The 27,776-nt window shown below is 33.5% G+C and overlaps 1 long non-coding RNA gene across 1 annotated transcript; it reads left to right on the top strand.

Annotated features, from left to right (window-relative positions):
• The first annotated feature begins 518 nt into the window (after nucleotides 1-518).
• On the top strand, nucleotides 519-7,600 carry LOC144377283 (uncharacterized). The gene is made up of 2 exons (XR_013438124.1): nucleotides 519-968; nucleotides 5,892-7,600. It is a non-coding gene; the product is annotated as an uncharacterized LOC144377283 (long non-coding RNA).
• The last annotated feature ends 20,176 nt before the right edge of the window (nucleotides 7,601-27,776 follow it).

The raw sequence follows: 27,776 nt of genomic DNA, 5'->3' as shown, positions 1-27,776 counted from the left end.
TGCATCACAATTCTTATTACACATTTACAGCACAATTTTTCATATCTCTGGTTATATATAAAGTATGTTGACATCAATTTGTGTCTTCATACATGTACTTTGGATAATGATGTCTATCACATTCCACCATCCTTGCTAAACTCCTGTCCCCTCCCTTTCCTTCCCATCCCTCTACCCTATCTAGGATGTATACTTTGGTAAATTGGTCCAAGCTCATGGGGTATATCCTGGATTGTGGTGCATCAAAAACAATTATGTGCAGTAATTTCCTTTGATAATGATCTGTTGAAAACAAGACTAAAGTTTAATACTAATTCACAAATAGTCATGTGACCTCATTTGGGTTAAGAAAAGGCAAGCGGAAGTATACAGGTGTACTGAAGACTTATGGATAAATATCCTAACTTGTTAAAAAAATAAGGTGGAAGAAGTTGGTCTTAATTTACGAGATATTAATTTATGCAAATGAAAGGCTTAGAAACCCAGAACCATTTTTCTACCAAAATGATTAAGTGCTAGGAGCCACTGCAAAGTATTACATTCATATGGAAATTGGGCTCCTACTGTTCATTTAGGCCCATTTGGGGACTCAAGTTACAAGACTCCTGGAGAGTTCCCATTGGTTGGGGAAGGATGGTAGGAGGGTGTTCCGGGGGAAGTGGAGCCCCCCGTGTCCGGTAGGGACACACGTGTGTGGGTGTGTGTGGACCGGCTTGTTAGGGGGACGCACACGGCCTCTCAAAAAATAAAACTTTGTTTCAGTTCCATCTGGCTTGTGTTTTTGTGCTCAGCCGGATTGCAGCATCGCAAGCCGGCGTGCACTGACAGCGACCCGCGAAAGCGCTCAGCAGGAAGGCAGCAGGTGAAAACAGCAGCGGGCAGAAGCGGAGCCAAGGCTCACGCGGCCCCCGCCGTCCAGCCTGCAGCATTTTGGTGGCCCTTGTACGGGGAACGCCCAAAATTTATAGGTGAGTGATATCGCTCGCCCCTAAGGAAAGGCGACAGAATGGGTATTTTTGTTTTGATTTATTCTGCTTTTATTTCAGGCTCTCTAGCCTTACAATTTTTTCAGGCGAATTGGGAAAAATGGTTGGCTCAAGGTTTTAAGTTATTCGGCCCTGAGAAAGAAAAAATTGATATAATCATTTTTCTCCTCTCCGTTTCTGTTTCATTCTGTTTTGGCTTTCTTCTATCCTACCTTATTGGGTTACGTTACCTTTATAGTAGATTAGAATCTAGTAAAAAACAAACCGAAAGACTGTTAAGTAAATTGTTAGAGGTCCAGGCTATGGCAGAAAACTTATTAGGTCAAGCAAAACAAAAGGTCCCTCAAGCTAGTCAGACAGAAGAAAAATTGAAGAAGGCAAGCTTAGGGAAAAAACGACCCTCAGATAGGGAGGCTAGTACTAACTCCGTTCCATCACCAGAGGGCGTAATTCAACCAACAGCTTCACCTGTAGCTGAGCAGCCCTCAGTTTCCATAGGTGATGAACAGAATCCTGAGGCAGGACCCCAAAAGTTAGCATGCCCTGTAGTTGAGCGGGGAGAAGAAAGGGAACGAGTTTACCGTGCCTTAGATTTCAAAATAGTAAAGCAATTAAAGGAAGCTGTACAAACCTACGGACCTGCCGCTCCCTTTACTGTCAGAATGGTCGAATCTATTACCAGCTGGGACTTAACACCAGAAGATTGGGCTAGCGTGTGTCACTCTGTGCTAAATGGAGGACAATATTTATTATGGAAAATTGCCAATGAGGAATTTTGCAGGGAGACAGCTAGGCGAAATGCAGCAGCAGGTTATCCTGAAAGAGATTCTCAAATGCTATTGGGGAAAGGACCTTATGAGGGTCAGAGGCAACAGATTAGATATGATCCTGGCGTATACGCTCAGATCACTATGAATGCAATTAAGGCATGGAAAACTTTGAAGGGACAAGGGGATTTACAAGGTCAACTATCTAAGATAACACAAGGAGTTAATGAGCCCTACGCTGACTTTGTAGCTAGACTTATTGAAACAGCCTCTAAGACATTTGAAAATACAGAACAGGCAATGCCATTTATAAAACAACTGGCTTATGACCAAGCAAATCGTTGCTGCAAAGAGGTCATTAGACCGTGGAAACATGGAGATTTAAACACATATATTAAATTATGTAGCGACATTGATGAACAAGGACAAGTCATGGCAGCTGAAGTAAAACAGGCTTTAGATACCAAACCAAAAACATGCTATAATTGCAATCAGAAAGGACATTTTAAAAGAAATTGCCCCATAGGAGGAGGGTTTAACAAAGCTAGGTATCAAAGGAGTAGAATCCCGGGTATTTGCCCACGATGCCATAGAGGGAGACATTGGGCTAATGAATGCCGTTCTCAAACCACCATAGAGGGTATTCCGTTATCAAAAAATGGACAAAGACCAAGTGTCTACCCACAATATCGTGGAGAAAGGTATCAGGCCCCGTTGTCAAAAAACGAATTGGAGGGCCCAATGCCCCGGGGCCCAAAGCCACAAATATACGGGGCAATGGAGGAACCCAGCAGCACCATCAAGGTAGTGCCCAGGACGCACTATCCATCAGATCCCTCATCAGACAAACTAGAGGGAGCGCAGGGTTGGACATCTGTGCCTCTGCCAGAGCAGTATTAACTCCAGAGATGGGAGTTCAAATCATTCCCACAGGAATAAAAGGACCTCTTCCCCAAGGAACAGTAGGCTTATTATTAGGACGCAGTTCTTCTACACTAAAAGGACTTATGATAAGTCCTGGGGTAATTGATCCCGATTATGAGGGTGAAATAAAAATTATAGCCAGTTCTCCAAGAGGTATATCCGTAATTTCATCAGGAGATAGAATAGCACAGTTATTAATAATACCCAGCCTACATGATGAATTTTCCAGTTGTAATGTAGAAAGAGGTTCCAAGGGATTAGGCTCCACAGGTGTAGATTGGGCTATGCTTTCTTTAAATTTAGATTCTCGCCCAATGCTAAAATTAAATATTCAAGGACATGATTTTAATGGGCTGCTGGACACAGGTGCTGACCTCAGCATCATATCTCGTCAGGAATGGCCAAAGCACTGGCCATTGCAACAAGCCACTCAAACGCTTCGAGGCCTAGGAGTGGCAACTAACCCCCATAGAAGTGCTATGGTATTAGATTGGAGGGATCCTGAAGGATGTGAAGGAACTATACAGCCTTATGTATTGGACCATCTTCCCATAAATTTATGGGGACGGGATGTCCTAGATCAATTAGGATTGACATTAACAAATAACGTCAATTCTAACGCGCCCACTAGTAGGGCTAAACAAGGCTTTAGAAAAGAAAAAGGATTAAGGAAACAAGATCAAGATATGATAGCACCAATTCAAATAGATCAAGAAATAAATAAACATGGATTGGGTTTTCAAAAAGGGCCACTGAGACAATCAAAATTACATGGAAATCAGAAAGACCAGTGTGGGTTCCTCAGTGGCCCCTGACTAAAGAAAAGATACAAGTAGCCCACGATCTGGTCAAACAACAATTAGCGGAAGGACATTTACAACCTTCCGTATCTCCCCATAATACTCCCATTTTTGTCATTAAAAAGAAATCTGGTAAATGGAGATTATTACAAGATTTAAGAGCCATTAATAATGAGATGGTTATTATGGGACCTGCTCAATCAGGGATTCCCCAATTGTCTGCTTTACCAAAAACCTGGCATGTGTTAACTATAGATATTAAGGATTGTTTCTTTTCAATTCCAATTCATCCCGAGGATAGTCCACATTTTGCATTTACTATCCCTGCACTAAATCATGAAGGTCCTGATCAGAGATATGAGTGGAAAGTTTTACCCCAGGGGATGGCGAACAGCCCGACTATGTGTCAAATTTATGTTAATAAAGCAATCCAGCCACTTAGAAATCAAAATCCTGAACTACAAATATTTCACTATATGGATGATGTGTTATTAGCACATAAAGATAAGAACACATTGCTAGAATGTTATGCCACACTTACAAACTTACTAAAAAATTATAATCTAGACATAGCAATAGATAAAGTACAATTAAATTTTCCAATTAATTATTTAGGAGTTTTATTATCCTCAACCATGGTCCGTCCACCAAAAATTCAAATACGAGTAGATCAACTCAAATCACTTAATGACTTTCAAAAATTATTGGGAGACATAAACTGGATAAGGCCTTACCTAGGCATACCAACAGGAGAATTAGGACCCTTATTTGATATCCTAAAAGGTCCATCAGATCCAAATTCACCCCGCATGTTAACGCCTGAAGCAAGAAAGGCATTAAAAATCATTGAAACATATATGGAAAATATGCATTTGGATAGAATTGATATAAGTTTGCCTTTATTATTTATTGTACTACCAACAAAAAATATTCCTACAGGAGTATTTTGGCAAGAAGGTCCATTATTGTGGATACATTTATCGTATTCCCCTAATACTATTCTTACTAGATATCCTGAGGCTGTAGGACAATTAATACTCAAAGGGATAAAAGCAGCGAAGGGAGTGTTTGGGATTTCTCCCAATAAAATTATTACTCCATATACTATGGATCAAATTGATGAGTTAGCTAATGAGTTAAATACTTGGGCAATAATCATGTGTAAATCTAGTGTCTCATTTGATAATCACTTGCCATCTAATCCCTTGTTGTCCTTTTGGTCTAAGCATCCTGTAGTTTTTCCTAAAATGACAAAAAAAAACCCTATCATGAATGCTCCAAATATATTCACTGATGGGTCAAACAATGGTACAGCAGCGGTAGTTACCCCTGATCAAACTTTTACATTTTTAGTACCCAAACAATCAGCTCAAAAGGTAGAGCTCAATGCAGTATTACAAGCTTTTATGATGTTCAAAGATTCTGTATTTAATTTATTCTCTGATAGCCAGTATGTAGTTAATGCTATAGCATCCCTTGAAGATGCTGGTAGGATTTCTCCTTCCTCTACTGTTTTCTCTTTGTTTTCTGCTATACAAACTCTAATCTGGGACAGAAAAGATCCATTCTTTATTGGACATATCAGGGCACATACAGGGTTGCCTGGAGCCCTTAGTTTGGGTAATGAACTAGCAGATAAATCTACACATGACATACATATTTTCTCCACAATAGAAGAAGCTATAAATTTTCATAAAAGGTTCCATGTCAATGCTAATACCTTACAAAAACGTTTTAAAATAACTAAGGAACAAGCCAGACATATAATAAAACAATGTCAAAATTGTGTGACATTTTTACCACAAGTTAATCTTGGAGTCAATCCTAGAGGACTGATACCTAACCATATTTGGCAGATGGACGTTACACACTTGCCAGAATTTGGAAAATTAAAATATTTACATGTTACAGTTGATACTTCTTCTGGATTTTTAATGGGCTCCCTTCATGCCGGAGAAAAAACTAAAGATGTTATAGCTCATTGCTTACAAAATTTTGCCACTGTGGGTGTTCCTAAACAGTTAAAAACTGATAACGCTCCTGGTTATACGTCTAACTCTTTTAAACAATTTTGCTCATCATTTGGCATTACTCATATAACAGGAATCCCATACAATCCACAGGGTCAAGGCATAGTTGAAAGAGCTCATCAAACTATTAAAATGTACTTATTAAAACAAAAGGAAGGAATTGGAAAAGGGTATATATCCCCCAAAGATAAACTTAAAATAACCCTTTTTACTCTAAACTTTCTAAATTTGGATTCATCAGGACTTAGTGCTGCGGAAAGACATATGTATCCGAAAAATGTACATAAGCCTAAGGTACTTTGGAAAGATATTCTAACAGGACAATGGAAAGGTCCGGACCCAGTAATAGTCTGGAGTCGGGGCTCCGTCTGTGTTTTTCCACAGGAGGAACAGCAACCAATTTGGATTCCAGAGAGATTAACTAAAACAATTTCTACAGAAAAAGAAGATGATTTGACTCAAATCCATAACAGCTGATATCCAGAGCTCCAGCTTGGCTATTCTTACATCTACAACAGTGATTTACCACGGTGCCTTTTTCAATATCTATTTTATTATTACATTTTTCCCACATCATAAGGTTCTATTTTATTTATTTATTTATTTTCTCTTTCTTTTTGAGCTCATACAAACCTAGGTTAATGTTTTTCTGATCAGTTTTATTTTTTGACTGTGTTTTATTTTTTTTTTAACTGTAAAGTTTTTAAACATTGCAATGGAGATTTCACCTAGGTATAGCTACAAGGCCTTTATTTACTATTGTCTTATATGTTCTATGTTATGTATGCACTGTTTTGTGTTGTATGTCTGTATGTGTGTATGTCCATATTTCATTTATAAGGAGCGCTCATGTATAAATAGATATAAATGGATCCAAAAAAAAAAAAAAAAAAAAAAAAAAAAAAAAAAAAAAAATCACGTGACTTATATGGTTTAATTTAAATTAGGTAAACAGCTGTTATAAATTTTGCTTTTAAAGGTGGTTAACAGATCTGTTTGTTTACTTTCACCTTTCCTTTTCATTATATTTAACAATTCTGTTCAAGATAATGTCTCTTTAGCACCATGGCCAGAATTCCCATCTCCATCCCAATGCCGGCGAAGACTAAGATAAAACCAAACTACAACTTCTATGATAGCTATCACAGTAAACTATATAAACTGATACATCAATCAATATAACTCAATAAGTATCCTCAATCAAGGACTTAATTTACTTTGGGAGAAAATGGACATATTGACAGACTCCTCCACTTTGAACTGCTCAATCAAGGACTTAATTTACTTTGGGAGGAAATGGACATATTGATAGACTCCTCCACTTTGAACTGCTTACACAACTTGCCTGGACTATGTATCACCTGTATGCATTGTGCTCTATTTGTTGATACAGTGAATTATGGTAGTGCTGAAATATCTTAGCTGCTGTGTCACCAGTGTTACTGTTCTTCCTAAGGAGCCGTCAATTGGCTTGGTGTCGTGGCATTTCTGTATCTTCCTCCCTTCTACTAGTGATGGTCTAAAACTTGGGGGCCAACAGAGGTGAGGCAAGAACCTCACCCCCCCACTGGCACCAAGGTTAAATTTGGGGGCCAACAGAGGTGAGGCAAGAACCTCACCCCCCCACTGGTGCTTAGGCCTATCCACAAGCATGGCTATGCTAGACCGGTAGTCAGTGACGGGTTGATCTGATTACAGTGGATTCAACCTAAGACAGGAAACTGACGTGTAAAAGTCAGTTCTCCCATGACGGGTAAGAACCACATGTTAAATTGGACAACCTACCAGGCACGGTCCCTAGCCACATTGCCATTGCTTAATTAAACAGAAGGGGGCAGATGCTAGGAGCCACTGCAAAGTATTACATTCATATGGAAATTGGGCTCCTACTGTTCATTTAGGCCCATTTGGGGACTCAAGTTACAAGACTCCTGGAGAGTTCCCATTGGTTGGGGAAGGATGGTAGGAGGGTGTTCCGGGGGAAGTGGAGCCCCCCGTGTCCGGTAGGGACACACGTGTGTGGGTGTGTGTGGACCGGCTTGTTAGGGGGACGCACACGGCCTCTCAAAAAATAAAACTTTGTTTCAGTTCCATCTGGCTTGTGTTTTTGTGCTCAGCCGGATTGCAGCATCGCAAGCCGGCGTGCACTGACAGCGACCCGCGAAAGCGCTCAGCAGGAAGGCAGCAGGTGAAAACAGCAGCGGGCAGAAGCGGAGCCAAGGCTCACGCGGCCCCCGCCGTCCAGCCTGCAGCAATTAAGAAGTAACAAAGAGCAGGAAGATGCCTAGTAAATTACAGAGAAATGTGACCACACTGGCTAGATTAATTCCAAACAAAGCCATTGTATATCTGAAATTCAAATTGTCTGAGCTAACCAGATTCCTGATTTTTATATCATTTTGAGTTTTCCATAACTATTGACAAAAGCTGTCTGAGTAATCAAAGCCATAAAAATAAAGTGAATAAAAAAAGAAACTAAAAAAAAATTAAAAATAAAATGAATTAGCCAGGTGTGGTGACACATCTGTAATCCTAGAGAATTGTGAGGTTGAGGCATGAGGATCACAAGTTCAAGGCTTAGCAATTTAGTGAGTCCCTAAACAACTTAGGGACTATCTCAAAATAAACTCTATCTCAACTCTATCTCAAAATAAAAACTAGGCTGAAGATGTGGCTCAATCTTTGAGCACCCCTGGGTTTAATCCCTGGCACAAAAAATGTAGAGTAAATAAAAACTTAGGAGCAATGTAACATACCACTAAGATGGTAAAATAACATAGGTTCAACTGAATTTTAAGATGATGAATTCTAAAAGCATGTTGATACGTGGAAACGATATTAACAAAGAGTCATCTTCAATGGCTTCTTCTTTTATGAAAAATAATGTTGATAGGTAGTCTACAAAGAAAAGACATAAAAAAAGAGTTGTCACTTTAACACTATGTCTGTAGATTCTAAACCTAAGCACATCATTTTCAATAATGTACATTTTTATCTTTCATTATTGTAATTAAACTATAATCAGATTTATCAAGAAAATCATTACTGGCAAACTGATTTAAATATATTAAAAAAGGCAAAATGCTCAAATATAAAACTTTGAAGTTCAAAAATGTGGTATTTTGATTTCTCTTAAGACATTTTTAAAATTACACAGAAATTATAAATTATAAATTATGAATTCACTTATTAGTTTCCATCTCTGCCTTTAAGGATTTAAATTTTCTAATTAAATAGTAGAAAAACTGAAAATATGATTGTGTTATGTAAGTTGAAGAAAAAAATCAAATGCTGGAAAAATTGTTTTAGAAATCATATTTCTGAGATGATAGGTGTTGTGTGATGGATAAAAGAAATTAGAGAAAATATTAAGAAAGTCATTATTATAAATATGTTCTTGGCAGAAACAGAAATTTAGTGGTTTTTCTGAAATATCTATTATCTTAATATAAAATAAATAAGCTTAAAATAAATTATCTTAATTTTTCATTTATGATTATCAATGATATGGGTAAAAATTCTAGTAAAAATAACTGTTATAACATTTTATAAATATTGACTGTATACATTGAGTCCTATAATTTCCTATCCTGGAAATTGATTAGATGAGGAAAAGAAACTCATGAGGGTTCTATGACTTTTCTAATAACGTATAATCACAAGATATTAACTTCAGCTAAATCTTCTGATATAATTTCTTAAATTATGGACTTTTCAAAATTAAAAATAAGGAAACAGTCAACATTGTATGACAGAATAAATACAATGTCTTCTTTTAATAATTTGTATATGACACACATTTTATATATATATATATATATACACACACACACACACATTCATACATTTACCTATGCATTTTGTTTATAAAGCAATAATAAGTGGTTAAGAATTAAATGTCTTTTTAAAAGACTGAATCCCCAAGGCCAAACTTGCTGAAAAGCATTTTATATAAACTTACCTTCAAATTCTACAGGAGTACAATTTATGCAATCACTTTTAAGATACATTTTTCAGTATGCAATCTTTTGTGTAGGGGAAGTACCAGGGATTGAATTCAGGGTCACTTGACCACTAGGTCACATCCCCAGCCTTATTTTGTATTTTATTTAGAGATGGTCTCACTGAGTTGCTTAGAAGCTCACTTTTGCTAAGGCTGGCTTTGAACTCCTGATCCTCCTGCCTCAGCCTCCCTAGCCACTGGAATTACAGGTGTGTGCCACCACGTCTGACTCTGTATGCAATTTTTACTTATCTTGTATTTAATCTCATAATTATCAAAGTTATTGTTATAGTTCTGTGCATATGTATTTTTAAGTGCCAATCCTGTGAAATTCAATTTTTGTTTTGGCTTCCCCAGCCACACATCATTTTAAAAATTACCACTTAATTCTGAGTATGCAGACAATGCTCAATCGACATTTCTTTACACATGACTCATGAAGCCAGTTTCAAAGAGAAAGGATATTTTTATGACTTAACTCTCTATCAATTGCAATGTGTTGTGCCAATAGCCTTGCAGTGGATGTAACAGTGGAGGAAATGGCCTTTGTCTGCATAGAATGTTTTCTCCAGTGGAGACATTTATGATTAACTGGGAAGAAAAAGGAAGCAGTGGCCAGTTTCATCTGAGGGAGAGATTAATAATAGTATCTGAGTGTCAAAAGTTAATTAGACATTTTCTAAGCTGACTAAAATGAGAAGGAAATTTTAAGCAGAGGGCTCAACATAAGTGACAGTACAGATACTTACACATCCAATTAATCGTGTTTATTAAGCACCCACTCTGGGTTCAGGACAATATTCTGCCCTTAGGAGAATAAAACAGGTATATAATGTACTGTCAAAGTATTAGTGTTCCACACATTTTTATGCAAATATGTTTTTTGTTTTCCTACTGAAATTTCCATAGAGTGATGACAAAAATATAAACTCAAAGAGAACCAGGAGTTTTTGTGCCTCCAAATTTTCCCAGAGTGTCCCGAGCAGTACTAAAAAGGTATAAATAATAACTAAACACTTAATTGAATTTTAATCATCACCATCATCAAGCTCTGTCCTTCTGTTTCCATTTTTACCCAAGCAAATGACAAGACATTAAGAAAAATAAAGTGTTGGCTAGAATATTCTAGATTGCCTGAGTCTACCACCCACATTTCACCAATAATTGCCAGTCACTCTGCACTATGTAGACATGGAAACTAGGTTATTTTGGTAACTCATTTAATTTATTTCATTTGCAATGCCTAAGCCTTCTTTTTGATGTAAAAAAGAATCCAAATAATTGTATAAAAATGATTTATAGAAAATCCTGAAGTCAATTTTAAAGACAATTATTTTTGTTTAATACATTTGAACTTTTGAAATTATAATTTTTAAAGCATATTGCTGAAATTTTATAATTTTTTCTCATAATGCTTTTATTTCTTTACCAGCAGAATTATAGAATTTCCATGGAAGCCTTGCAATTTAAAAGATATTTGTAAACAGCCTACTAAGAAAGCTCCTTTTGGGGTATGGAGTAAAAAGTAAACTTAGATGAATTCAAAACCCTAAGTACAACTTGATTAAGACACATACACACAGTTCAACTTAATGCAGGGATAAACATTCATTCTAAATATTCTGTGAATATTTTATGCATCAAATAAATTTTGGTTTGAATTTTTTTTCATCTCAAATTCTGCACATAACTAAAAAAAAGAAAGTCTCTTCTGTGTGTGGCTACAAATAGTACAAAATTTAAAGTGTTTTGTAGTATTCAATACTTCATATTTTTTCACCTCTTTATAGAGAGAATTCACCAGAATATATATCTTCCTGCCCTATACTCAAGTATTACAGAGACATTAACCAGATGCTGTTTTCTTTTGTCCTGCAATAGACTCAATTCTGTCTTTAATGCCACTGAGTATGGATTGATATGATAGCACATGAGCCCACCTAGGGAAGTCAAGATTTCCTTTAGTTTTTCCATGTGGCACAAGATCCAGATGATCTTTTGAAAACCACCTTGCCTGTCTAAGCCTCAATTATTACAATGAAAAAGAAATGGAATAAGAATTTCCTGAAGTCTGGGTTTCAAAGAGACATCAGATGTCAGAAGCTAGGTTAATTTGATTTGGGATGATTTTACTTGAACCAGAAATTTGTATTCAATCTCCAGGAATGACTGATAATTAACTGATAAAGAAATCCTAAAATTTTATGTAATGGGACTTATAGTCAGCACACTGAAAGTTCATGCTTTAATGGACATGTTCTGCTCCAAACATATATCAATGATAAATTTAAAACTGGTTAAAATCAAAAAGATTTAGTTGGGCTAAACTGAAGACCAGGTCAACAACTAAATAAATAAGAAATGAAAAGGAGAGTAAAGCAGAGCCAGTAGGTATGCTGGTCTCCTTGTGAAGAATAGGCAAGATGTGCAAGATATTGACTTTATGGCATTAATGACCGACAAGGTCCCCACAGGAGGTGAAAGAGCACACTTGAACTCAAAACTTGAAATCAGGAGTGCTGGATGAAACTGGTTCCTGCTCAAGAAGAAAAATTGTAATGTACTCCAAGCCTAATCTTAATTATAGACACACGGGTTTTTATGCAGGAGACAAGAAGACATAAAAACCCTTGACTCCAGGATTTGAACTAATCTATCCATTAAATGATAACAATGCCTGTGATGTCAAAAAAAGAGCAAAACTCAAAATTATGTTAGAATATGGAGTTTTATATATGGAATTTGGCAATAAAATGCAGAAATATCTAAACAACATATTCTGAGGAGAAGAGGAAAGAATAAGAGAAAGAGAAAGAAAACTATGATCAGCCTCTAAAATTGATAAAATTGAGCTAGGGAAATGAAACTCCATATATATATATCAAAATTTCAATGTTAATAAAGACAATAGTCCAAAGGAAAACTTGTTATAATTTAAGTATTACAAGCCTATTAAAAAACTTTTTTGGTATATTTATTAAAAATAGTTTTTAAATTACATTTTTAAAATTTTTAAATTATTAAAATTGTTTATTTTGTACATCTACAAAAACTGGTAGATGTAGAAAATAATTAAAGTTTTGCATGAAAATATTATTACTGAAAATATATGTTATAGATACAATAATTCTATCTCTATAGTCTCAAAGATAAGACTTTGGAAAATATTTCATTAAAATTCACTTACAACACATTACTGATGAATAAAAAGAGAAAGTACATGTAGTTTTCCATAAAAGTAGTTACTGGATATGCTGTTGAGATTAAATGACTTCAGTGTATACTTAGTAGATATCCCTCCCCAAAAGAAAAATATGAAATAAAGTATGGGTGAGGAATAATCTTTTAAAAAACCTCATAACTAAAAATCCTATTTATTGAAGGAAGGCATGAATTTTCAAATTAAAATAGAAAATCAAAGCAGAAAGAAAGTAGAAAATCAAAGCAATATAAATTTAAAAATACCTTATGCATTAAAAACATTGCAACTACAGTATTTTTAAACTTAGCAAATCTTTAAAAACTACCACAATATGCCACTATCAATACAATGATGATTAGAACAGCGAGGAAATTTTTCATCAAGAAAAATTGATGCCAAGAGGAAAAGAACACTTCTAAACAAGAATGCTTGCACATAATTTTTGAATTGGATATTAGAAAATACTATCTATTGAATGAAAATCAAAATTAAAAATATAATTTGTATAATAAAGCTAAATATCTTTACATAGAATTCAATAACATTTAATGTTTACATCAGAAAACAAAAAGCTTTAAATTAGTGGTATAACCTTTCATCTTAAGAAAATAAAAGAAACTAACAATAAAGTAAACAGACATCAAAAGTTATTAAGAACAAAACCAAGCAAACTAAAAAACACAAAACAATGAGAACATGAATGAAAACAAAAACAGATTGCAAGAAATTCTTAACAAAATTGATAAATTTTAGGGAAACAGATCTCTGTCTGAAGACAAGTGGGAGAGATTATCAATATCAGGAATTAAAGAGGAAGCATTACTACATGTATCATAGATATGTAGAGTATAACAAGGATGTGGTTAGAGAAAACTTTATTTCAGTAAACATTACAGTTTAGATAAAATGGGCAGATTCTTTATAAGATGCAAACTACCAAAGTTACCCTCAAGAATAAACAAATGACACAGATAAGCCTATAACTAATACAGCATAACAAGTGTGATGGCAAAACCAGACCTAACTGTGAAATGAAATTATAAAAATGTTATGGTAAGAAACCAATGCCTGGGGAAGGTTTCAGTTCCCCTGCCCTCTCTCAGCCTAATGAACCACAGGTCTCTACATTTTGAATTGTAAATCACTTTCCCTGGGAATCTCACTTCTCCCCTTTGAAGGGTAAACACACCTGTGGAGGATCTGGGGCTAGATTTATTGAAGGCTTGTAAGAGGAGCCAGTACTTCCCATTATCACACTGTGCCTCTGTAAACATGATTCCCAATAGAAACCCCATGCACAATCCTATATGGGGTAGTCTAGAAAATTTATGATACTAGAGAACCTATAAATATTGTGAGAGACTGTGGATAGGGGCTCAGAATCTGGAGTTTTGTTTTCTCTGGGCCCGCCCTTGTAAAATGAAGTTTGGAATTTTCCTCCTTTTTCAGAGATGCTTGCTGCTCCTACTACTTAACCAGTCCATTTCCAGCAACATAAGTTCAGGTAGTTTTATTGCTAAACTCCATCACACTTTTATAATGACATCAACTCTGCCCAAACTGCTCCAGATCACTGTATTATTTTTATTAGATTAACACCACCCTTACACTAATATTAAAGGATATTACACAAATAGAATACTATCGTCCAATAATTCACACAAATATAAATGTAAATCCTTATCAAAGTTTTGTCAAAAAATTTCAGCAACATATAAAAGCAGATTAACAAGTAAGAAGTCATTCACAAATGGGGCTATCATAGGAGTGAAAGTAGGATTCAAGAATAGATAATCAATTAATATATTCCTTCAAGAAAAGTTATATTTTAAAATAATGCACTAGATATAATTTTAATATATAACTTTTAAAGTGCATAATTCCTTTTACCCAAATTCTCAAGAGATTCAATAAAAATTCATTTCATAAAATTCAGAATTCATTCATTAAAAAATGAAAGCATGAAAAAATTTAGAAAACAAAATAATTTTAGCAAACTGGGAATTAATGATATTTTATCCTGAGCAAAATATCTGTAAAGAATCTCTAGGTGTCATCCTACATTATGTTGGAAAAATATGCTTTTCCTTTAAGATCATGAGCAACACCAGGACACCCATTACTCTTAGTATATCTATTTAAGAAGTTCAACTGGAAACAAAAAGAAGAAAGACTATACATATATACACACACATATGGCAAACAGTGGGAAACAAGAGAAACTGACCTTATTTACATGTGACATGAATGTCTATGATGATAGCCCTAAGTTATCTGTATAAAAACTCACTAGAATTAAAAGGCAAGTTTACAGAGGCCATAGAATACAAAGTCAACCTGCAAAATAAATGGACTCAAAAATAGAAGGAATGAACAGATAGAAATATATTTAAATACCATTTATAATAGTTTTAAAATATGTAAATTGAGGTTATCCATTAAAAATATTTAATGCCATACAGGGACTATATAAAATATTGTTGTTTAAGACCTTAATAAGACACTCTATGGTTCTTAGGTCAAAAGTCTTGATATCATTAAGACATCAATTCTTTCTGAATTGAAACATTTAGTTGGTAAAATACGAATTAAAATTCCAAGAATCACTTTTTTTTTTTTTTTTTTTTTATTCACTCTTCTATCACTTGGTCTCACTCAGCTCATGCTGGTGAATCCATACAGATTACATCCACCTGGGATTCCTTGCCTTGTGGCTTCTGCAAGTTTAGTTAATTAGAGTAGTAATTCTCCTGCCTCCCTTCTTTTTTTTTTTTAATTGGTTGTTCACAACATTACAAAGCTCTTGACATATCATATTTCATACATTAGAATCAAGTGGGTTATGAACTCCCCTTTTTACCCCAAATACAGATTGCAGAATCACATCGGTTACACATCCACATTTTTACATACTGCCATATTAGTGACTGTTGTATTCGGCTACCTTTCCTATCCTCTACTATCCCCCCTCCCCTCCCCTCCCATCTTCTCTCTCTACTCCATCTACTGTAATTCATTTCCCTCCATGTTTGTTATCCCATTCCCCTCACAACCTCTTATATGTAATTTTGTATAACAATGAGGGTCTCCCTCCATTTCCATGCAATTTCCCTTTTTTTCTCCCTTTCCCTCCCACCTCATGTCTCTGTTTAATGTTAATCTTTTCTTCCTGCTCTTCCTCCCTGCTCTTAGTTGCTCTCATTATATCAAAGAAGACATTTGGTATTTGTTTTTTAGGGATTGGCTAGCTTCACTAAGCATAATCTGCTCTAGTGCCATCCATTTCCCTGCAAATTCCGTGAATTTGTCATTTTTTAGTGCTGTGTAATACTCCATGGTGTATAAATGCCACATTTTTTTTTTTATCCATTCATCTATTGGAGGGCATCTGGGTTGATTTCACAGTCTAGCAATTGTGAATTGTGCTGCTATGAACGTCTCACAAGCAAGATCTTAAATTATAGAAAGCCAAAATAAAAAATTTGGAAGCATTTATAACACGTTTGTTTTCTTAAAATTATTGTTTTCCTAAATCAAAGAATTTTTAAAGATCAAATCAATATGACCTATAGGAGATAGATTCAAATCTATTTGTTGCCTAATAGATAAAATTTTAAAATCACATTGCTTTGAAAATGTGATTTCTAGCATAAATGCAAGCATATTTCTGCATTGTTGTGCAGCACAGCACAACAAAAGTGATTAAATTTGAAACACTATTAAATTTTTAACGAATAAAGTTTAAGGCTATTACAGAATGCAGTTGCAGCAAAAGTATAAATGTCTAACATTTACTTTGTTATTTATACTTCATTTCAGATTAACACAAAACATTTATGATACTTTTGTTGATGCTTTTATAAAATGAATGCAAGCTAAACTGCATATATATAAAATAATGTGCTTAAATATCAGAGTCCCAATATACCTTGTTCTGATTTAAAGACACATTTATACCTATATTTGTCATTCCTTTTAAATGGATTATTTTATTTACTATTCAGATAGTTGTCATAATCAAATATTAAAGAAATTGCCACCAAGGATTGTTACCAAAGTCACTGAACAAGAAATATTTACTAATTTTTTGTTGTTTTCTTGAATTAAAACTTATTATACAGGTCTTGCTTTTTTGTTGTTGCAGTCTGTTCTACAAAGTTAACAAAAACCAATTTGGCTGGGGTAGACTAGCAAATCAGTTGATGATGAGAGTGGGTAGAGGTACTGCAATACTTAACATCATTTTATGCCAAATTCCTGATCTTCCCATTATCAGAGCAATTTCTTTTATTTTTCCATCATGAATAAAAGCCTTGATCTCCAGTTTAAAAGCATATGCTACCATAAATATCACTTTCTGCATGATTTTAAATAATAATCTTACTTATCTAACAGTGTAAAAAAGACAGTACATGTGAAATCACTGTGTAAAACCACAACGAATTCTAAGACACTTTGGATAAGTTGCCATCTAAAGCACTTAGACTTACTGGCCTTTAATCCACCATGATTTTTTTAAATTCATTTTTGTACCCTGAGGACTTTGCACCATATCAGCACATAACAATAGCTCTATAAAAGCTACAGAGTAAATAAATCAGCCTAAACCAATTGCATTATTTTTGTTGTCTGAGCCTTTGTTCCTCAGTATTGCAATAATTCCAGATCATTGGAAATAGAATAGTTTACTAAAGTAAGCCTGCGGATGCCAGGTATTTCACATAGTGTCTGCCAACTTACCATATTAGCAACAGCTGTATCTACTACCACCTTTAGAATAACTCAAAGTAGTTGAATAATTTGCTTGAAATATATACATATATGCACACAAACACATTTAGATGTTGTATGATAATCATAATCATTTCATGATTAAATCAATTTGAAATGGGTGAGGCACAAAGAATTTAAGACATTTAACAAAGGATACACAATTAATAAACACACTATTCCTGTGTTTCTGCCCACACCCTGACCTCTCTTACTATGTAAATGTACAAAAGACAAAATTTTTCCTCTATCCTCTTAGCACTTTCAGCTGACCCTGAAAATTAAATTGATATCATACAGATTACAGGAGGAAAACATACAATTTTAGTATAAGTTTTATTGGACACAAGAACTTCATAAAGAAATGCAGACAAAAAGCAGCTGGAATGGAATTCTTATACTGAATCAGATTCAGAGTAGTAAATTGTGAAATATGACAAGGCAAAAGGGTTTGGACTATGGTAGGAAGTTGGGTGGAGAACTAAGGAGATAGGAGTTAGCTTAACAAGTTTTGTTTGCACAGATTTTCTCAGCCTCAGTTTTAATGAGAATAATATTTTCCTTATGGTAGAGGGAGAATTTATTTTACATGGAAATTTTTGTCTTCTACTGTTAAAAAGAAGTTAGGTAAGACTATTATTTTTGCACCCAAGTTTACCTCAAAATAGTCAATATAGAGAGAGACATATTTCTATCTCCTTCACCACATTTCCTGAAATTGTGCAATAAGTTTTTGTTTAATGAGTGCTTGACATCAATAATTTTCTTAGCCTTAACTTCCCTGTACAAAAAAGTAAAAATAACAATAGGAGCTCCACACTCTTGTGGAGGTTGGAGGTTTAAAATAAGAGAAATAAATGTAAGTTAACTGAAAGTTAGCCTAATACATAGTAGAAAAATTTAATATTATTTTCCAACTAAGAATACCAGACTAGGTTAGGGTTGTATCTCAGTGTGTATAATACCTTGGTTTGATTCCCTGAATTGGGAAAAAAAAAGTATTTTAGGCAGCTGTTGCATACAGATTCTACATTTGTAAAAACTCAATTATTTGTAATTAGTAATTGATAGAGCCTCTACTACAACCAAAATAATCAATTTATATTTTAATATATTCTGCCTTTTACTCTAATGGATCATGATGCTGTAATGTAGGACTCAATAATGTTCTAAACAGCTATGTATTTTCCTTTCACTTTGATGTATTTTTAAAAATTTTTCGGAAGTTCAATTTTATTTTCTTCTTTCATTTTCTTATATAATTTTACATATCATTTAACAGTCCAAACTATTTTGAATATTATCATAAGCATATGTTCTATAACAAGATTATTGATATTTTCATATAGGGCTTAGGTGCACAGGATTGTTGAGTAGGTGCACAGGATTGTTTAACTTGGCTTATCATCACACTTAGGTGTGATGATAAGCCAAGTTAAATGCTTTCTAAAAGATTCATTCTGGTAGATCTTTTCAATCATTGCTGATTACTACTCTAATTTTAATTAGTTATATTTGTCTTCATTTTGGAATTTACCATTCACTAAACTTCTACTGGTGAAGTTTTAAGTTTATGGTCATTATATTCAGCAAGTAAAACAATTATAGATAAAGTGAACTTGTTAAAAAGATATCCTTAACTACTCAGAGTAAAAGAATAATAGATTGGAATTTGTTCCTTCTCTGCTGTTGGTTCATAAGATTAGAATAACCAGTCTTTTACTATAACAGACTTAGAAGTTGCTTTCCCTAAAAGCACTAACCTTGCTTGAGTATACGTATGTCCAAGGGGTAACTATGCCTCCTTTCTAACCTTTGGGTCAAATCCTCTCAACTCTGCACATAGACATGTTAGTTATTTAAGGAATGTTTGTCTACAGCTGGCAATTCTATGCCTTCAAGGCTGAAGACATCAAGATTTGCAGGGACATCATAATCTATATATTGTTCACTGTCAGCTTTTATAGCATCCTCTTTCAGACCACCAGAGTGGTACCTGGAAGAGTCCAGCTATGGTTCTGAACCTTAACTCCTAATTAACTCTGTCTTGCCTTTGTGACATGAGCTTTCCCTGATTCATCTTGTTTTCAATCACCTTGGATACTAGGGACAGCAGATGTAATCAATGTACATCCTTTGACAAGAGTTGAAACTACCCCAAGCAGCAGTAAGTTTCCTGTTGCTGATGATGATCAACCAAAACACAGTTTGATCAAGATTGCTAAACTGCACACTTCTAGCCCCACCACCACTCTTATTCTTTTCTGTTTAATCCTAAAGCTCTTGTTCAATCTTTGAAGACAAGGCATAGGGCACTTAGTCCCTCTGCTTCCCAGTATAGCTATACTGAAAAATTCCTTTCCTAATTCACCAATAATTTTGTGTTGCTTTTGTTGAGAGCTGGTGACCTTACTTGGTCCCTGGACCTAGAAATCTGATAACACTACTTTTACATATTTTTCTCATAATGTTTTATATTAGTGGTACATGAGGATTCAAAGCTTTGTCTTCAGTGCATCTTGTTCTCTTAATATATGTGTATGGGAAAAAGAAGAGGACCCTGTGAAGTAATAGAAACAATGAGTTCATAGCCCAATCAGGCAGTGATACTGGAAGCTATTTCAAGGTAACAAAGAAAGGTGTGGTCAAAGATTTATCAAAGACATTGTTAACTTTTAATAAGATAAGAGGAGAAATTTGTTATCATTCCTGTGCATTTTTATGTAGGTCTTCTTCCCCAAATATATTTCAAATATGCATTTCTCAATACTCCTTTGTATGCCTTTTCCTCGGTTTTAATTAATATGGCAATACATTACATTAAATGTAAGTGAACATACTTCAGCTCTTATATTTTAAAGAACAACTGCTATAAGACTTGCATTCTATTATAAATTACAAAAAAACTGTGCATAATATTTCATATAGTGTCTGCATAATAATATGTGAAACACTAGTTTGAGGATTCAACATGGAACTGGTTTTGCAAAAAGAACCAAAAATGTGAACCCTATAATGGTTCTAGCTTTCTACTAGAAGAAAATAACCTGCTGTAGATCAAGGAAGAGCTATAAACATAAAATTTCTCTTTGTCTTGGTGAATTAAAGGACAGACAGCAGAATACATCAGACACTAGAAAGGCAATATGTCAATCAATGGAAGGGTAACTGATGTGATACAGCAATCTGTATAAGGGGTAAAGTTGGGAGTTCATAACCCGCTTGAATCAAACTGTGAAATATGATGTATTAAGAACTATGTAATGTTTTGAACGACCAACAATAAAAAAAAATCATTGAAGAGTGGATCAAAAAAAAAAAAGAGAGAGACAAAATGAGTAAGAAGACAAAGATCAAAGTTTACAAGGTAAATACATCTAGAATTTTAGAAGAGAAGGCACAGAGCATGGGGCCACAATACATTCCAGAACTCTGTGGAGGGTTTCTTTCAACCCTTGACTGAGTGCAAATCTCTGAGTATGTTTTTTTAAAATAATGCCATTATGTTGACAAAGAACATTTGCCAGGAAAAAACAATTGCCAAGAAAATTGCATTTACTGTGCAACTATAAATGAACTATTCGTAAAGTCCACAAAGAATAAAGAATCACTCTAGATTTTAAATACAAAGGGCATTAATAAAGAGTCTGAGAGGTAACATGATAGTGTCATAGTAGTAGGACTCAAATATCCTTAAAAAAAGGGTATTCTTCTAGATAACATCAAAAAGGAAACAAAACATTGTTGAAATGATTAAATTCCTCTTTAAAAAGTTAAATACTTTAAAAAATACTACAAAACTTCTAATACACAATAACAAAAATATATCATGCTGAGAATTCATTAAGATATTTCTAGTGACAAACTATTATCAATACCAGTAGAAAACTCAGTCAATAGAACAGACCAAGAAATAAATGAGATAGTGAAATTAGCAGATAATGATTTAATAAAGCTATTGTAAATATTTAAAATATCTATAAAGACACAAGAAAGACACATAATAAGGAGAGAAAATATAACAAAGAAATATAAGCATACAAATATATGCATAACTAGAGAGAGAAAAAGAGAATTGGGGAAATAATAATGTATTGGCTTGCATTAAAATCCAAAATTACAAAAATCTGTGAACTTGAGGAATAGCAATAAGAATAACCAAGTTTACAAATAGATGCACAAAACACTGGGAAACACCTAGTGTATCATATTATGTGTAATTGACATCCAAGAAGAAAAATAGAAGGTAGTGGGGAGACTGAAAGGAATAAAATCTGAAAATCTTCCAATTTAAATAAAAAGTAAAAACTTCATATATCATTGTATAGCAACAAATTTTAAGCAGAATTGTTACAGTGTGGCTCTAACACTTCCCAGAGGAAGTGGATAGGTTATAACAGCTTGCTGCTCTAGAATTATTCATTTGATAAATTTGTAGTGAAATAGGTTTTGTTTAAAGCCAACATTGAAAAAATAGGATAGAACCTTGATTGTTTAAAAAGTTTCATCTCCTGGAACAAAGAAAGATTTTCAAAGAGGGAAGAGGTGCATTAAGACAAAAGACAAGGATTTCACAGGTTTATTTTTTCTCCTTTTGAGTCAAGAGAAGCTATGAATTCCTGGGGCCAGCATCTGTATCTTTCTTTTAGATGAATAGGTTCCGTATAAACTGAGGAGAACAAAATGTATTACAGATGGATTTCTTTAGAATTTAAGTGCCAACAGAGAAGATGCTAGAAATGGAGAAATAGATTGGAGAAAGAGATGGGAAGGGAGAAGAAGGTAGTTTTTAATAAAAATAATCCATGTTTCTGAGTAAACACTTTTCCTAAAGAAATGCCACCACAAATTGTTCTATTGCAGGATAACTGAAAGCAAATCACAAGAAAACAAACCATAAACAAATTGTGAAAATCTAATGATAGTGGTAAACAAGAGCAACAAAGTTTAAAACATACAAAGAAACAAATATACTGATAATATATTTTTCAACAGAAGGCCTCCAGATTTCAGTCCAAAAATATTTTTTAGACAAAGAAAAACTCAGAAAGTTCACTTCCATATGATCTTCACTAAAAGAAATGTAAAGGTAGTTCTCAATGCAGAAAGAAGATATACCAGAAGATAAGGTGTAACCAAGAGAAGCAATGAATGGCATAAATAGTGGGAAATATAAAAAACTTATTTTTTTCTAATAAACATTAATGTCAAAAATAATTAATTGCTTAAATAAAAATTATAATTATTTAAAGATGGAAATTTAAATGTATCATGATATCAAAAATTGATAGAAGAAATGAAATATTTTGTTGGGAGGTAATTAAATAATGTATAATGTTGTATATTTATATATGAAATAAAATTGTTGATTCAGGTTACATTTGGCAAACTATAGTAATTGATCTAAAACTTAGATAAGGTTTAGCTAATAAGTCAAAGTAGAAAAAATTAAATATTCAATCAATACTCTCAGTTCAAGTGATGGTGAGCAGTTAAAAGGAAAACTTGGAATTATTTTGAATTGTATGAAAATAAACATACAAGAGATCCACATTTTTAGGATACTATTAAACTGTGACTTAAGGGGAAATCTACAGCACTAGATGCCTGCATTAACAAGGCAGAAAAGCCTCATATGGGGATACTAAGAAAGAAGAGTAAATTCAATGTAAGGAGAAAGAAGGAAATGAAGATCAATGTAGAAGATAGAGACTTAGCAAAACAGTGTATAAAATCATTGAAAGCAAAAGCTGTTTCTTCAAGACCAAGGAAATCCATTATATTCTAGCCACATCAATCAGAAGAAAAGACACAAATTTCCAATAACAGGAATAAGCAAATATAAATCATTGTAGATTCTGCTACTAAAAAGAACCTCAAGCAAAGAGTTAGAGATACCAAAAGGCAGAAGAAAAGAATAAAAAAGTAAAGAATGGAGATTAGAATTAATAAATAGGTTACAAATACCTAAATAATTATAGAAAATTATTATAGACATATACAAATAAGATGTATAATACAAATCACCTAAATATTTTAAGTAAAAGTCAACAAATGAAAGATAAAATAAAAGAATCAGGACTAAATGTATGCTATCTGCAAATTCATTTAAATATAACAAGTAGTTTAAAATAAAAGAATGAAATAAGATATGTAATGCCTTAATCAGTTAGAGTGACAATAATCACAGACAACAAAGTAGACCTCAGACTGCATATAAGGTTATAAGAGATTTTTAATTGTATAAAAGGGTCAATTAACCCAGAAGACATTACAATCCTAAGTGGATTTCTCCCATAACATCTATTAAAATTGCTAAATAAACAGCTTATAGAATTTAAAAGAGCTGCTTCCTGGAGTCTTTATCACTTCTTCCTCAGGAATCAATTAAAAAGTGGACAATCAGTAAGGATGTAGAAGACCTGGACAAGATTTACCAAATTGACTAACATGACTGTTTCACTAAAAGAAAAATTAAGAGTATTTTAATTATTTTGAGATACATACAGATCTCTTACAAAGAACAATGAAAGTTCTAACCATAATAGAAGATTAGATTTCATCAAATTATAAAGCCTTTAAAGTCAAATTATACATTTAGAAAATGAATAGAAGAAAATCATCATGATATATGTGTCAGGCAAAATATTTATATTCTAGGCATATAAAGAACACTTATAATCAAATATTCTAAAAATTGTTGTTCATCAAATATTTTAAAAATTGCTAATTTTTTAACAAATAAAAATTGTTGTTCATCAAATATATGAGTCACTAAAAATGCATAGGTAAAACAAAAAAACTTGCAAATTAATTGCTTTTGGAAAATGTGTATTAAAATGACAATATAACTATTTAAGTCCTGAAATGAATAGGCTTCAGTATCAAACTTCAACACTAATTAATTTAAAGTTTTTTAAATCTAGAACTTAAATAATTTGTTGGTGAGAGTGCAAAACAGTACTACCAATTTGAAAATCTTTGTCATTTCCTAAATGATAAAAAAATCATCAATCTATGTTTCCACACAATTAGAACCTTATGTATTTTCCCAAGAAAAATTTAAAAAATATATCCACAAAAATCCTTGACTAAAAATTTAAAAGATTCATTCATAATAGTCAAACAATAGAAATTATTGGAAATTTCTCAATGGACATATTATCAAAACTCCTATGGTAAGGTGCAAATGTAGCTCATTGGTAGAGTGGTTGCCTAGCATGTCCAAGGCCTTGGGTTCAGTGCTTGTTATTAAAAAAAATATAGTCTTATTCATATTATATAATATTAGGAATACTAATGACATATTCAACAACCCATATGAACCTCAAAAATATACAGAATGAAAGAGTCTGACACAAAAATAATTAATGTAGGATTCCCTGTATAAAAACTCCAGAACACAGAAAACAAGTATGATGATAAAATTCAGAACAGTGGTTGCTATAATGAGAGATTAACTTAGATAGATGTTGTGAAATTTTCCAAAATTCTGAGGATACATCTTAATTTATAATCTGATTATATAAGGGTATAAATATGTCAAAATTGATCACTGGTACACTTACCCATTATTTCACAGTATATAAACAATAAATCCTGTCCTACAAGATTCACACAAAAATGTATGTAAGTACTAGAAATAGATAGTGATAGTGATACTTATGTGTGTGTGTGTGTGTGTGTGTGTGTGTGTGTGTGTGTTTATAAATGAGTGGAAACAACTTTGGGGAAGAAATATCTAATAAATATTAAAATTTATTTGCATCTTGAAATTAACATACAGATTCAATAAAGATATGGTCAATCTAAATGTTAACTCTCATCTTGAAAAAAATTGAAATAAAAGTCCATTGTTTTTCATAATACATGCCTGAAAAAAATATGAGACTAATATAGTGTTAGATATAATGTTAGCTAGTTTAAATTGTAGATGTGTAAGTGCCCATTGTTAGTATCCCAGATTAATCAAGGGAAGCATAAGATACAAATAGAACTGATACAATCTTCAGAAATCTTTTCATCCAATATCATCTCCATGTATTGCTATCTTCTTGGGATAGACATTGTTTTACCATATGTTGAATGTTTGTAAATAAATTTACAATAAATCAAATGAAATAAAAAATTCAATCAGCTAAGGAAATAATCAACAAATTCTCCTTCTACTTTTATTACCCTTGATTTAACAGTATGATATAAGGGGAAATAAATTGAGGAACTTATGGAATTGTGATAATGAATGATGTCTTTGTGACATCAGGTAAGCTATAAAATGTCACTTAGTCTCATCCCTCTCATTTGTATATTGGAGATATTAATGGTTTCCTATTATTATTGTTGTTGTTATCAGTGAAGGTAGGCTTTATCTTGGAAAATACCTGCATATAGTTTAGTGAATACTATAGGATCAATAACAATTTCCTGTATCTATTCAGGCTTATTTCTTTTCTTGTAATTTTCAGTTAAGAATTCTAGACTATATATAGTAAGACAGCCAAAATAGATTAAAATACAGGTATTGATTATTCTTGCAATGTCTATTCACTCAATTCCAGCTCTCTGTCAATAGATAACAAAACACTGAACCATCCTCTGATTGCAATTCTCCTGAATTTGGTCAGTGGCATGATGTCTACTGTATGTGGATTCTTTCTTCTAGTTTCTGACTCTGTTTTTCCCTCTTTTTCACGCGTCTCCTGTACTGGCTATGTCCCTTTCTGTAGCTAGCTCTTAAAATACGTGGAGAGGTTCTAATGATTAGCTTCTTTGATATACCATTAATATATCCAACTCTGTTAGATAGACATATGTGGTCAGAATCCCTGCATAAGTGCTCTTATTATTTTATTATCAAAACCGTACCTATATTTAGTCAATGAATGGGACATAGAATAGTATAAAACTGGTACAAAGGACTTGTTTGTCTTCCTATCCAGAATCTGGCAGTAAGTCTGACAAGCACTCAAGATGATCGCTCTTGAATCTCTACACATTTAGAGACTGTTTTTTTTCTTTGTATTTCTTTTTTTTTTAAATAAAATTCCAAAATAATTTCTCTACTTACATTAAAACCTACTCCTTCTTTCTTTTTTATTCCTTATATCACCACAATCAAAATTTTCTCCTACCCCTCAGCTAACGCTGATTTTTTCACAGACACAGTCTCTGTTTCTTGGTCCAAAGGTTGATTTTCATGTGAGCTATTTGTTTACCAAGCAGAAAAGCAAACTCCTGATATTTTTAGGGCAGGAGATAATTTTACAATTTTTAGCAGGAAGCCCACCAAAGTTAGATTCTTACTCTACAATAGAAACTGGGATTTTAAGGTCTGTAATTAGATGCTTACGTTTCAAAGTGGTGACTTCCAGGTCCTTAAGACATTCTGGATTACTTACTAAAACATCTATCTAGCTTTCAAAATAATTTTTATATATTTCAAAAGAGAGGAGAATGTTCTTGTAAATTTTCTAAAGTAGAATTTTTCTGAAATAAATACTCTGAGAAAATGGAGAAGGGAAAAAGTCTTTTTCCTTGTTTTTTACAGGAAGAATTAAGCCTCTCATTTTCAATTTTTGTCATGAGTTAGCAATCCCACTTCTTGGTATTTACCCAAAGGACTAAAATCAGCATAATGTAGTGATACATATATAGTAATGTTCATAGCAGTGCAATTCACAATAGACAAGTCATGGAACCAGCATACTTATCCCTCAGTACTCAAATGGTTGAAGAAAATGTGTTACACATACACAGTGATGTTTTAGCCAGAGAAAAAATAAAATTATATCATTTTTCTGATAAATGAATGGAACTAGAGACGATCATGATAAGTAAAATAAGATGTGGAATGTTTTACATCTATGCAGAAGGGGGAGGAAGAGAGGAGAGAGAGAGAGAGAGGGAAAGTGGGAGACAGGAAGAGAGGGAAAGAAGGAGAGAGAGAGAGAGAGAGAGAGAGAGAGAGAGAGAGAGAGAGAGAGAGAGAGAGAGAGAGAGAGAAGAAATTTAAAGAGAATCTCATGAAAATAGAAGGGAGACCAGTAGACTATTGGAAAGGAATTGAGAGGGAGGGAAGAGGGATAGGATGTATTAGGGAGAAATGTGTTCTCAAAACTTAAGCAAGAAAATTCTGCTCCGAGGTTGTGCCTTCTTATAGGGCCTAGCCTAATATCTAATCTATGTTTGATTGAAAGTATTTTTAAGTGGATGTGCAAACTGTATAGTTGTCCTATTATTGAGGATTTTAACTTTCTAAAAAGAAAAAACAAATGTGATCTATTTGCTAAAACTA

Source organism: Ictidomys tridecemlineatus, chromosome 4 (genome assembly GCF_052094955.1).
Source record: "Ictidomys tridecemlineatus isolate mIctTri1 chromosome 4, mIctTri1.hap1, whole genome shotgun sequence".
NCBI classification, from domain to species: Eukaryota; Metazoa; Chordata; class Mammalia; order Rodentia; family Sciuridae; genus Ictidomys; species Ictidomys tridecemlineatus.
Note: the sequence above shows the minus strand (reverse complement) of the source record. Positions and strands in the feature narration are given on the sequence as shown.